The 13,398-nt window shown below is 32.9% G+C and overlaps 1 protein-coding gene across 1 annotated transcript in view; it reads left to right on the top strand.

Moving 5' to 3' along the window:
- Nucleotides 1-13,398, top strand: part of LOC129219212 (small conductance calcium-activated potassium channel protein-like) — a 417,058-nt gene that overhangs the window by 210,092 nt on the left and 193,568 nt on the right. The gene's annotated exons all lie outside the window — the stretch shown is intronic.

Below are 13,398 nucleotides of genomic sequence, written 5' to 3' on the forward strand. Positions count from 1 at the left end.
TGTTCATTATATCCAGAAAGTTTTATCCTGTGGTGTCTATTAAGTATGATTTATGTATGTTACTCTTTTCCCTTCTTTGTTTTTTTTTTTTTTTTTAAATTAATTTTGTCTAAAGAAATTGCCCTATCTCGTAGCCCATCGGTACCGCATTCTGCTATAAATAAGAAGTTTCCGGATTCTGATTTTGTCGTTGTAGTCTCTTCTGCGAGGACATGAGGTAGTTGTTCCTAACATGGCCTTTTTAATTTGAGCATTCCTGGTTTTCTCCTATTCGTTACGGATAAGCAATTTTGAAAATCCTCTCAAAAGACATTTCTTCTAGATGTTACGCGCGAAAATGAGCTTCGTCTAGCAGAGTAAATTCTACTGAGGCACTTGAGCCATCAAACAAACGTAAAATGTTCAAATTAATTTATCTAATTTATCAAGAATTTTAAATTAACCTAGTCCACTTTTATCGGCATTCTCCACGTCATGAGTTTTAATTAATAATATTACCAAAAGGCATAAAAATATTTCGATACATTTCAAAGAAGTTATTTCACTCAAAGCTTTTAATTTGTGAGAAAATTTCACTGCTTTGCTAGAAATTGCTTTTAGTGATTCTCTAAATGTTTCTTCACGGTATGCTCCGGAAATTATGTTTGAATAGAGATTTTTGCATTAATTGTGCGTACTAATATTTAGAATTCCTTTTCTCTTACGTCCATTGCTTATTTCACCCGTCAATGGTAATTCAGTCTTTTAATTGCTTCACTTATGCATCTTTTCCTCCATTTAAGGACAACATTAAAGATTTTCTCGGAGGCAGCAGGTGGGGAAGAGTCCTGAAACGAAATTGATTCCGTAATAATGCTTAATATTAAATCTACGCACGATTTCAACAATTAATGCTTTTTGCAGTCCTTATTTCATCAGTTTCTCAAAGTGCAATAAATTGACGCCTTTAAAGGAATTTCACTGCACTGGGGACTCTGTTTTAAAACTTAGTTTAACTCAGCAGTTAGTGTTTCCGACTGGCCGATTATAGGGTAAAAGTGGGAGAGGTGCCATACTTTTTGTAGAAATTAGGTAAAAAAAAATAATAATGCAATTTTAATCAACCCTTTTTGTTTTATTTTAAAGTTACACTATTATTAAGTATTAAAATTATCATTAGCTAAGACTTCTTAAGTACTTTTGAAGGGGTTTCTTTACTAGTGGATGTTTGTCTGGAAGTTGCTGGTTTTTGTGGAAACAGAGCTGGAGTGGCAGCACTTTCAAGAGAAATGTCAGAAGTAGCTTCTTCAACTAAATCAGATATAGCAAAGAAATGATCTGAAATATCATTAGGTTTGAGTAGGAGTATTCCACAAGCTTTGAAACATGGTGTAGCATTTCCCACGGCATTCTATAAAGTTTTTGAGCTTAATTTTTTGACATTTCTCCATTTTTTTAACTTTTTAAAAGCCAGAATTAAGTTCGCTTCATTCCACTGCCCCCGATTACCGTATGCTTCCCCATGTATTTTCTCAGCATTCTAAGAACAAAAAAAAAAAAAAATAATAACAAAATAAAATAAATAAAAGAAACGAAACCACCCCTTCATTTACACTTTTGAAAAGTTTGGCATCTCTCTTAAGTATGTATTTTTGCTTCGTTGATGCATAATAATTTCTACAAACAATGAAAATATTTGTAAATATAATATAATGAAAATGCAGTACAGTAAAAATTTTTAGTATTTTTTGCACAACATACTTAACATCAATGTAGAACAAATGTATGTACGATGAAGGAAGCACAGAAATGAATAAAAAAATAAATAAAACAACTGAAGTTAAATTTGCAACTTTTCAAAGAAAAAACAACAATTCGTATTTGCTGCAAAAATACATGTTCTTGATAGTTAATAGATTCGCGGATAATCGGGAGTTTACTGTAACATAAATAGGATTTCAATAGAATTATTTTCAGATTTTATTTATTTATGGAATAAAATATATATTATTGTAATAAGTTGTATGTATTAATGAATTTAAATAATAACGTTTTGCCCTATGGTATTAACTAAACTGACTTATAATTTCAATGTTTATCCATATTAGTAACTTCAAAAAATATATATTTTTAATGGTTTCATTTTTTGAAGCGATAAATACGTTACTGTAGAGTTTTACGTTAGTAAAACTCTAAGAGTAAAGTTTAGTTTTTTACTATCTAGTATATTATTCATAAAAAAAATCAAATAACATAACAGTGCCACATTTTTGTTTTCTTTTTTGGAAAGAATTACATTTATTGACATTGACTAAGCATTAGAAGAAAGATGTTTTTCTTTTTATTGTATTGCAGACTCATTCAACCATGGTTTCGGATCTTAACTTGCCACCCGGAAATTTATTTCTACGTTTCACACTAATGTTTAATTGCCTTAAACGACTTTTCCTAATGCCCATTTGTACTAAGATACGTGTCCCTCATTTTTATTGGCAATTAAGAATTCTTCCGTTTTCGTAAATCCAACTACTATTATTAGAACTTACAAACTTACAACCATGACCTTACTCTTGAAAGGGCATATACGCTGTTTAATGAAACATCTATGAAATGTCTTGTTGCTTGAAAAAAAAAACTAATAACTCGATAAAATGTTCATGTAGTACATTTGATTAGATTCTAAAAGATTTTTTTTCTTCTGTATTCATTTTAGTTTAATAGTAAAAAATAAATACAGAAATTTTATTTGTTTTTTAGAATTGAATGGGGATATAGGGGAAAATACAGGGTGCCCTAAAGGTCCTTGACAAATTTCAAAAATTCACAGAAAAGCAACAAATTGTCCTATGAATATACGGTTTATGCCATAACACTTTACAGGTTCATGATTTTTTTCTCATTTGTGTCAAATTGTGCCAAAATACCCTACATTGTAGTTAGGAAAATCAAAAGCAAAACGTTTTACATTAAGACGACCAATATCCACTGAGATATGAACACAACGTTTGTGACTTACCCCCTTTTGCACTCGCAGTGAATTACACCTTTCAGGGGGAAATATAGCGGCTAACAAGAATAGAATATTATGTGTGCATATAGTTTGTGTCTTTTTTTTTTTTTTTTTCAAATTGCAACAGCTTTTGTGGTTTCTTTTTACATGTCATTTGCATTTATTTTTCAATAGCAATAAAAGAATAATAAAATTTTCGACCATTTGTTATTCTTCTCATCTTCAGCACGGTCGCTTAAAATTTTCAACTCGAATTTCTCCTTGAGTTTTGGTCTCAAATGTTACAAACGTTTTGTGATGGCATTATTTTTCAAATGTAAGTTTGGGAGCCTGGGGGTCTGTATAAAAAGTAAGATTTCATACTTTTTCACTAATTTTCTTTTTGCTTTAAACTTTCAATATCTTAACTGTGCATCTTAGTTATATATATATATATATATATATATATATATATATATATATATATTCTCCTGTTGACTCTAAATTCTAGAATCATATTTGTAATTGCACAGCTTGTAAAAATAATTGTAAATAAATAATTAAATGCACGCAGGTTTCGAAATTCAACGATGCAGATAATACTACTTATCAGTTAATATAGTAGCCTGCAGTAGATTGTGTAAAATAATTTATACAGCTCTGATGGGAGTATTATAAGGTGTTGCCGTTGTTGCTCATACTACTTAGATCACCGTGCTCATGTACAGTAAACTCCCGATTATCCGCAGAATAGGATGGCATGGTAGCTGCGGATAAGTGAATTTCGTGGATAATCCACAAAATTGGTTTAAAACGTTACTAGTGTATGCAATAGCGTAAAAAATAAAGGACCCTTTCATACATTTAAACTATAGTTGAAAACTATATCAGTGTATCGAAAAATATAGGTATACAAGCTATCGAGCAGATGTGTGCATCACATGACTTCCTTTTACACCAATTTAAAGTTATTTCCCCATTATTGGCAATTTAAATGTGATTCAATAGTTAACTCTCTAAATATCACCAACAATGGCCAAATGGAAAGCAGATTTAAAATAAAAAAATTTTAAAAAACGCCAAATTTGTCGTCAAGTTGGCGAAAAAACTTGGCGACCAAAATCTTGGTGATATATTGCCAATGTTTGCATAAATTATAACACCGCTTGAGTTTGCATTGAAATTAACATTAATTTCCCCCCAAAAAGGTGTAAAAGATCCCCTTTGGAACATCCGAATGCAACCAAAAAGGGAGGTGCACAAGTAGACCCCACTAGGAGTCTACGTACCAAAAGCCAACTTTCTAGGACATACCGTTCTTGAGTTATGCGACATACATACGCACATACATACATACGGACGTCACGAGAAAAGTCGTTGTAATTAACTCGGGGAATGTCAAAATGGATATTTCTGGTGTCTATACTTTCTTAGGCACTTGTCCGCGTGTGGTCGGGCTGAAAAAAAAAACCAACATTAATTCAGGGTGAACAAAGTGGAAATTAAGGCCGAATTTCGAGTGAATTTTTTTTCGGGAATACAATACTTCCTTTTTTGTAAAAGGAAGTAAAAAAGAAACGGATTGCACACATACGCCAGCAAATCGTGCAAACAGATTAACTGAAATAGATCAAGGTAGATTATACCAAAGATGTATAGGAGAGGGAAATTTTTTCCCAGAAAATTTGTTCTGGTCACTCATTTACGTGCTTCAGTAGTGTAGTTCTAAAAATTAATAAGTAATGTAGATCTAAATCAGTGAGTAGTGCTGATCTAAAAATCAGGTTTTAACTAGCAACGTAATTCTAAAAATCGGGTTTCGGTGACTTTGGAAGGTTTGATATCATTGTAAGGGAAGAAATAAATAGGAGTGTCTAAAAGTAGATTTCCACTTTTTTAAGTTAGTTTTTAATTCAGTTCATCATCGTTGATTTTTTTTTTTTTTTTAAAGTGTGAATGGCCATTAATAATCCGCCCTCCACGGATAAGTCACTCGTGGATAATAGAGAGCTTACTGTAAAATATACTACCATATTTAAGACCAAATGAGTGTCTTCTCTTTAAGAATAAACATCACAAGGTTTGAAATCCTACCTTAGCTCTGCAACACACGATAAACTTTATTTTTTCAAAATTATTCAAGATATTAAGTTTCCAAAAATGAACAATTTCCCTCGATTATGCTATTCCTCCATTTTACACTATGTCATGAGATCTTTGTCTAGTCTAATAACGTTTTCCATCCCCCCCCCCCAAAAAAAAACCCTCAAGTTTCAATTGTTACTTCAGACTTCTTGCTTCATTATATTTCAAGATGTCAATAGCGTCATTGAATTTTAAGTTTTATACGAGGGCTGCTATTTATATTTCTGACCTTGGCAACAGAAATCGTTGCGAGGCGGCAGCAGACGATTTAAATTGGAAGTTCGATGTTTTTAAACACAAATTCTTCTGAAAGATTTGCCATTTTTGCTTGACAGTTGTAGTTGTGTTGTTTACAGTAAAAGTAAAAATTCATCTCGCTAAAAAAATGGAATTGACTCCTGAACGTTTTCGTGCGATTATTTTTCATAACTTTCGGCGTGAATTGTCACGACAAGATTGCTTTGATGAACTTAATTCTTTATACAACGATAAAGTACCATCCTACAGTACTGTATAAAAATGGTATAACGAATTTAATCTTGGTCGATGTTCGATCCAGGTCGAATTCCGTGCAGGTCGTCCTAAAACGGTTCTTGTGCCAGAAACTATCGAAGCTGTGCGTGAACTGATAAAGGAAGATCGTGATGTGACATACCGTGTGATTGAAGGAGCTCTGGACATTAGTATGACAAACATCAACAAAATTTTACATGAACATTTGGTAGTAAAAAAAATTTTTCGCGTTGGATCCCACATAATTTGACAAACGTTCAAACGAAGGCTCGTGCCGATTGGTGCAAAGAAATGTTGACGAAATATGTTAAAGGAGTATCGAAGGCTGTTTATAATATCTGCACAGGTGATGAATCGTTGATCTGTGCATATGAGCTGGAAACAAAACAGCAATCGACTGTATGGTTCTTCCAAGACGAGCCAAATTCAACAAAAGTTGTTCGACAGAATAGCACATTGAAACAAATGGTTGCCTGTTTCTTCGGAATTACTGGTCACGTGGCAACAGTTGCATTAGAGCAACTCAGGACAGTCAATTCTGAATGGTACATGACCATTTGTTTGCCAGAAGTCATCGGAGAAATTCGAAAAAAGCAGAAGAAAAGGCGAATCATTCTGCATCATGACAATGAGAGCTCTCACACATCGGCTCAAACTTTCTGAAAGGCAAAATTTCTGAAAGGCGAAAACATTGAATTAATGGGTCATCTGCCGTACAGCCCTGACTTAGCACCCAGTGACTTTTTTTTATTCCCTTATATCAAAAATAAATTATGTGGACAACGATTTTCGACACTTGAAGAAGCGATGGACGCATTCAAAATGAATGTTTTAGAGTTACTTAAATCGGAGTGGAAAAATTGCTTCGAAAATTGGTTTAAACGTATGCAAAAGTGTATAGAACTTCATGGAGAATATTTTGAAAATCAATAAAACCAATTTCGATGATAAAAATTTGTTGTTTCACTATTAGGCCAGAAATATAAATAGCAGCCTACGTATTTGTGCAGTTGAAAATTTATTTAATACTAGCCGCCTGTGGCGACCAGCTGGTTTGCCTTTTTCCGCCATTAGCCTTTTATGCAAACAGCTGTCTATGGCGGCTGTTTGGCGTTTTTATCAATCTATATCTATGGGCCGTGGTAGCTCGATCGGTAGAGTGTCGGATTCGGGGCCGGAGGGTCCTGAGTTCGAACCTCGATGGTCGAAGATCCACCGTCGTCATTAAAGGGGACTGGGCAACGTTAAATATGCTCGTGGTCTCAATGTCCTCCAAGTGAAACGATACCTCTGGGGGTGCTAGCACCAGGTAGCTATTAGCTCCTGGACTAGTTCTAAATTCTTATTAACTGTTAGATCCGGTGATGGTGCTGCCATCTATCGGTATAAAAAATAATGGAGGCAAGACACTTAGTATGCAGTCCTCGACACAAACACAGTTGTAGTCAGTTGTGACTCGGAATCGGAATCTATATCTATCTATATCAAACTTTAAATAAAATATTTTCTATATCTATCTCTTGTTCACTTTGCTATATTCATCACCAGTTGTGCCATAACACCGTTTCACGCTAAGACTGCCGCCATCGGCGACTTCTATCTACATATACGATCTATCTCTATTTATGTTACCTAACTGCCTATTCTCTAACAAAAAAATCACTCAAAAAACCGTGCGTTTTATTTATTTTATTAAATAGCACAAAATTTAAAAAAAAGCTCTATCTTTTGTCCTCAAGAGTCTTTTGGTCCCAAAAGTAGTGTTTCCAAAAAAAAACTCACTGTTTTTATCGAATTAAATGTGCGCAAATATTTGACTTAAAATAGGTGCAACAAAACGTCCGGCGGGGGAGGAGGAGGGATCGAAAAAGAAAGAAATAAATAAAATTCCTAAACTAAAATAAAAGCTAAGAAAAAGCAAGCGCTACCGTTAAAATATAGAAGTAAGCAATAGTAAAAAAAAATAATAAAAATTGTAGCGATTAAGAGTCAATTCTTCAAACCCGAATCGAAATCCAGGTTGTGACGTCACAGTAGAAAGGGAGAATATATTTTTCGAACTGATCTACAGGCATGCAAAAACAGGCGGATGGTTCTGCATTAAAAAAATTGTAAAAGAAAAACTATTGCGTATTTTTGAAAACTTTTTTTTCTGAAGAGGGTGAAATGTTCTCGCTATCACATATTTAAATTTTAGAAAAGAGGCTTTTATACATTTTAAAGGATGAGTTTCGAAAGAAACTAAACCGAAAAAAATGCAAATTAAAGGTTTTTTTTCAAAAATTTATAAAAAATACAAAAATTGCTCTATCTTCGATTTTTTGTTCATCATATTTAAAATTAAATTTCCTACACTATAGTACAAAAATTTTTTGTCTGACGCAGCTTTTTCAGGGTCTGTGAGGTAAAAGTACTAAAAAGTGCAAAAAAAAAAAAAAAAAAAAAAAAAAACATAAAACATAAAACAAAAATCTAATTAAAATATCAAAAATCGAAGCCGGAGGTGCACATCTTCGGCAAAAATTGCACCTGTATACCAAATTTTATCTTCCTAGGCTTTACCATTTTTCCGGGAAGCGCGCCACACACACAGACACACACAACCGTGTGCAGATGGTGCAAAGCGAGGACTCAACTTTTTCACCGTCACACCGAGGACCTACTCAAGGCGTTGTGTCAGAGGAACAATTTTTAGATTTTTGTGCTTAAAATCATTTGATTAGTGCGTAACAACTTTTTTCAATGCAACCGATGACCTCACATACACACACAAACAAACAAACAATCAAACATCTTATTTTACTATTACGTATAGATACAGACAACAAACTTGTATTTAACCAATGTTTTCGAGCTTATATTGAGCGTTTATTTTAAATTTTACTAAAAGTTTTTACTAAAAAACTTATAATTTATGTTGTTAAGCATATTAATGTTTTACACAACGACATATGATAGTTTTAAACACTATACTTTACTTGGATTTTCACGTATTCAAGTTGAAACACATATTTTTCTTGCAAATTTTAGGTGGATAACAAGTAGAAATTAATTTTAAAACTTTATTTAACAGCTATATTCAATAAAACTCTGCGATTTTAGGAGAAAGGAATGTCATTCCATCATTCATCTTACGCCCTAAAAAAGAAAGAAGATATATTTTCCACCTATATTTTTTATTCTTCTCGGAACAATATAAATAACCCATTTTTTCATCGATTTTTCAGTGGCCTATCTCTATCCGGGAAATTCCCGGAACATTTCATTTTTAAGGGAATTTTTTATTGTTCCATTAAGTTCAAATAAGATTCCACTTTTTAAATAGAGCTCACTCAACTAAACTCATCCATAAAATATACTGATTTGTATGCACTTGTAAATATTTGAATCTCGTGAATAGAATTTTTCTGCTCGATAACGTTTATTTAAACTTATGGTTTTATTTTCAAAATCTTAAGTAACATTGTTCGTTATTTCTGTTAAACTGTCATTTCTCTCATAAACTATAAGTGCTTCTGAGAGAAAGCTTACCAAGAAAGGTTATTTACATATTTAATTACTGTTTTTTCTTTTCTGAACAGAAGAATCATTTCGTTCTTGGATTTTTTGATGAACATTTCTGTTTAACTTCGTTCAACTGAATTAAAAAATATTTCTATCAATGAATTTTTAATACAGAACCCTTTTTAAAGATTTTTTCTTCAGAGTTTTTTTTTTTCTTCAAACTCTTAAACTAGAAGCATTTTATTAATTTAGCCAAATTTTCAATATGAGTTATGAACGCAATGTAGAACAAATTATTGAAATACGCAGTTTAAATTTAACTCTGTATCTTTTAGCTCAGTGGCTCTCAGCTTGGGGAAATCCCACAAAATGTTTGAAGATACTCTGTTAAAACTTTGCTTAATTTTTTCCCTCTTTTTAAGATACTTTTAGTCTCAAGACCCTCCCCTGCATGGGGCCTGCGGGAACTACATCGTTGCTACTCTCTCTGGTCATAGGAAAGATTATCTAGAGAAAAAGTTAAGCGACAGTTGCACAAATGAATGGACATTTTCTTGTGCGAACTTAGTTTCCGCAAAAAGTGTTTTTTAATGTGTTCGTGGAAGTGTGTTAAAAGATCAAAGAAAGTAAAAGAACAGAAAATCAAATAAAATAAATCTAAGATTAAAATAAACAAGAATGAAAAATCTTAAACTTGCATTTCGTTAGCGTTCGATGTAGTTCAGCTCGCCAACATGCTCGCCAACATTAAACAGTCCATTAGTTCAATTTTATATGCTCACTGATTCATTGAACGAAATAGTTATCAATATAACGCACTATGCAAACATTTGAAGTCGTTTTACTGCAAATATTTGGAAATTGTTAACAAGTGTAAGAAAGAAGTAAGCTTGTATAGCCTTGGATGAGCATCATTTAGTGACATATATTTTACATCTTATGATGGGGATTGCATCTTTTTATATTTGCTTCTTTTATTCTTTTTTCTTTCTTCTTAGCATCATTTTGAAACTACATTTCAACATTTATGTATGGAATACAATTTTGTTAATTTGCTATAATTCCCGGCTTTTAGGCTTTATACTTAATTGCGAACGTATTTGCTTTTTTTTCCACCTATTTCTTACTTTTGGTGTTCAAGGTCTTTTGCTCTAACTATTGCTGTTCATCATCTACGCTCTTGTTTTACTTAACTCTTTTAAAGCATTAGTTTTAAAACTATTCTTTAACTTCGTAAACAGCATTCTTCATAACATTTGTTAAAAAGACTATATCTTTCAACACAAACATCGTAATACTGAAAAGTCCTTTGTGCATTTTTTTATTCTGCTGTGATTTATATTTTAAACAATGTTGTTTATACTGTTTTCTGAAGAAAAAAATTTATCAAAATTTTTGAAACGGAAAACAATTTGAGGATTAAATACGTGGGAAAAAGCTTTTTGGCAAGAGAATCAAGTTACTAAGATATACTATAATACTTCGCTAGACATTTTTCAATAAAATCCTCTCGTTTTTTATTTAAGGCAACAGCTTACGTTAGAAAATATGAATTTTTTTTTCTGACTTCTGCATCCTTTTTAACACACCGTTTAGTGATTGGTTATGCTGTTATTTATCAAAACTTTCAATGTTTTGCCGCTTAAATATTTGTAGAAACGTGACTGGTTTGCTGTCTATGAGCTTAAATTTTACGAAATCCGTTTTATGAAATACGTCGTTTTAACTGCCATAAGTCTAGATTAAGAACAAATCTTTTGAAAGGTCTTACTTTCAATATTGTTTGGGTAAAATATTGTAAAAATACATAGCAAGAATGTCTCTTCAAATATAAAATCTTAATCTTGAATTGTTTTTACGCGAAATTTATCTGTAAGATCAAAACATATCATTCACACTTTTACCTCTCTTTACAATTTCCTTCTTTACCAGGAAAAATGTTGCTTTGCGTTTAAGTATAATATACACTGTTTGATTTAGTAGAAAAGTTCCCTTTTTTTAATTTGTTGTTATTTCATATTTTTTTAAGGGTTTTGTCGATGTAGGCTTAGTCCTGAGCTAACGTTTATATACATTCGATTCATTCTTGTGTATAACACAGCTGCCCATAAATGATATCATACTTTTTTTCTTCAAATTACCCCCCTACCCCCTTTATCACAATATGTCAAACTTCACCTCCCCCCCTCTGTGTCACGTGTCACATTGGTTTTTAAAGCGTATTTTTATAAAAATTCGTGTTGTCACACTTATTGCTATCCTCCCTCTCCCAGTTGTCACGAACAGTCACAATTTCAGGAACCCCCTCCACATTTGCAGCGTGACATCATTTATGGACGTCTCCATATATATTTTTTCATTCTTGCCTGCTGAGAACGTATTGAGTAGTTATCTTTCTCCTAGCTGTCCAATTCGACGACTTAATGGCCAGCGCGATAAATAAAAAAAAGGTACATTTGGTAACATAAGACTAAAAAAAACCTGTTCTAAAGCCTTCAAGGAAAGAAAATTTCTTCTGTTTTGCCATTTATATTAAAACATTGCTGCTATACTGTAAGCAATTTCCGAAATGTTACTGATTTTTTCCATGGAAATGTTGCAGGATTTCACGGGTTTTTATCTATTTCCCCGTAAAATCAAGTATCTTTTCAAAAAAGATTCCTGAACTTTTACTGTCCACCTCCGACAAGTTAAGCTATGGCCTTGAATAAGTCTTTTTCTTCCAATCAGTAAGAAAAGAAACTGTTAGGCCCAGAGTTGGGCTACCATTGCAACTCTTTTATTGGCGAGAAAATAGTGAACCGCTTGCTACTCCTTACCTGAACAGTAATATTGTTCACCAAATGGACAATACACTGCCAACTAAATCCACAAGTTCTAAAGCCGTTTTTCCTCACCCCTATTTCATCTAATGCAATCGTTGAATCGGTCGGGCAGCGGAACTCAACTTGCCAGAGGTGAACATTACAAGTTGTACGAATGCAGACTACTCACCAATGTGAAAAATATTTTTAGCTACCAGTTTAAAGATTAACTGAGTGTTTTTATTAAGTGTGTCGTCTTTAGTTCAATAACGGCCCGTCCAGGTTGACTACCAGGTTCCCAATGAGTGCGAATAAGTCTCTGGATAGCTGCAGCTTTGCAAAACAAGAATTGCAGGCAAGGGAGATTGGTTCTTACTTGCAATTCTACCTTTAATTTGGCCATGGTTGCGATGATGCTTCTGGAGCTTTCTTAGTAACTCTGGAAGGTTCTAATCAATTGCATAAAACATACCAAATTTCCTTTGATTGTTCTAGACTGGCTTTAACCGATGAGAACTCCATATTCTTCAGAAAGATTCAAGACTATAGTCAAGAAGGACTTTTAGCGGAAAACGTTCCTGGTTTTTGAAAGATATGTTAATGGTAGAAAATGGACACATTAGCTGCCCATTATTTTCCAGGAACGTTTCTGAATCGTTTTTACAGTGTATGGATGATGATATTGTAGTATTTACTTTGAGAGTAGAAAACACATAACATGCTAAATTTTACACTGGCAATTTGTGTACTGTTTTATTTGCATATTGAAGAACATTTACTGCAGAGAAGGTTGTGAGTTCGAATCCCCAAAGGCCAAAAAATACCGTTTTGATGATCAATTTTCTTCAGCAGAATTGTGATCAAAATTTAAATAAATATATTTTTCTAAACTTATTGGAGGATTCTGAGTTACAGTTCTGTTGTTGCTAAAATCAAGAAAAAAGACAAAAATTTTAGCATGGTAAAATCGTAGAGGCTACCACTTTTTGAATTTTTCTGATAAAATGAGTCATCTATTTCATTTATTTTGTTGCTTTATTACGCATTGTAGTGCATATCATCCCGTGATGGATGCCCATTAGTTCAATTGATAAGAGCGATCTGCTAATAACTCGAGGGACATGGGATCAATTCTCTCATAGACCAACTAATGTTGTTTTTGAATGACTGATCTTCTCTGGCAGAATTCCATTCCGATTCATTTTTCCATGAAATAAAAATCTTACCTCATTGGGGGCAGTACTTAAAATCACAGTTGTGTCGTTACATTGAAATCAGAAAAACGAGTTTATTTTAACATGATAAAACGCGTATATATTGTTTTTCAAATGTTTTTTTTTTTGGTACACTTTAATATTTAGCGAACTTTAAAAGTAAGCCATCATTTTAAAGATTTGTGCATCGCTCTCAGTGGAAAATATACAAACAAGTCATATTTTTGCTCTTATTCAAAAAACCTAAACT

This window comes from Uloborus diversus, chromosome 3 (assembly GCF_026930045.1).
Source record: "Uloborus diversus isolate 005 chromosome 3, Udiv.v.3.1, whole genome shotgun sequence".
NCBI lineage: Eukaryota > Metazoa > Arthropoda > Arachnida > Araneae > Uloboridae > Uloborus > Uloborus diversus.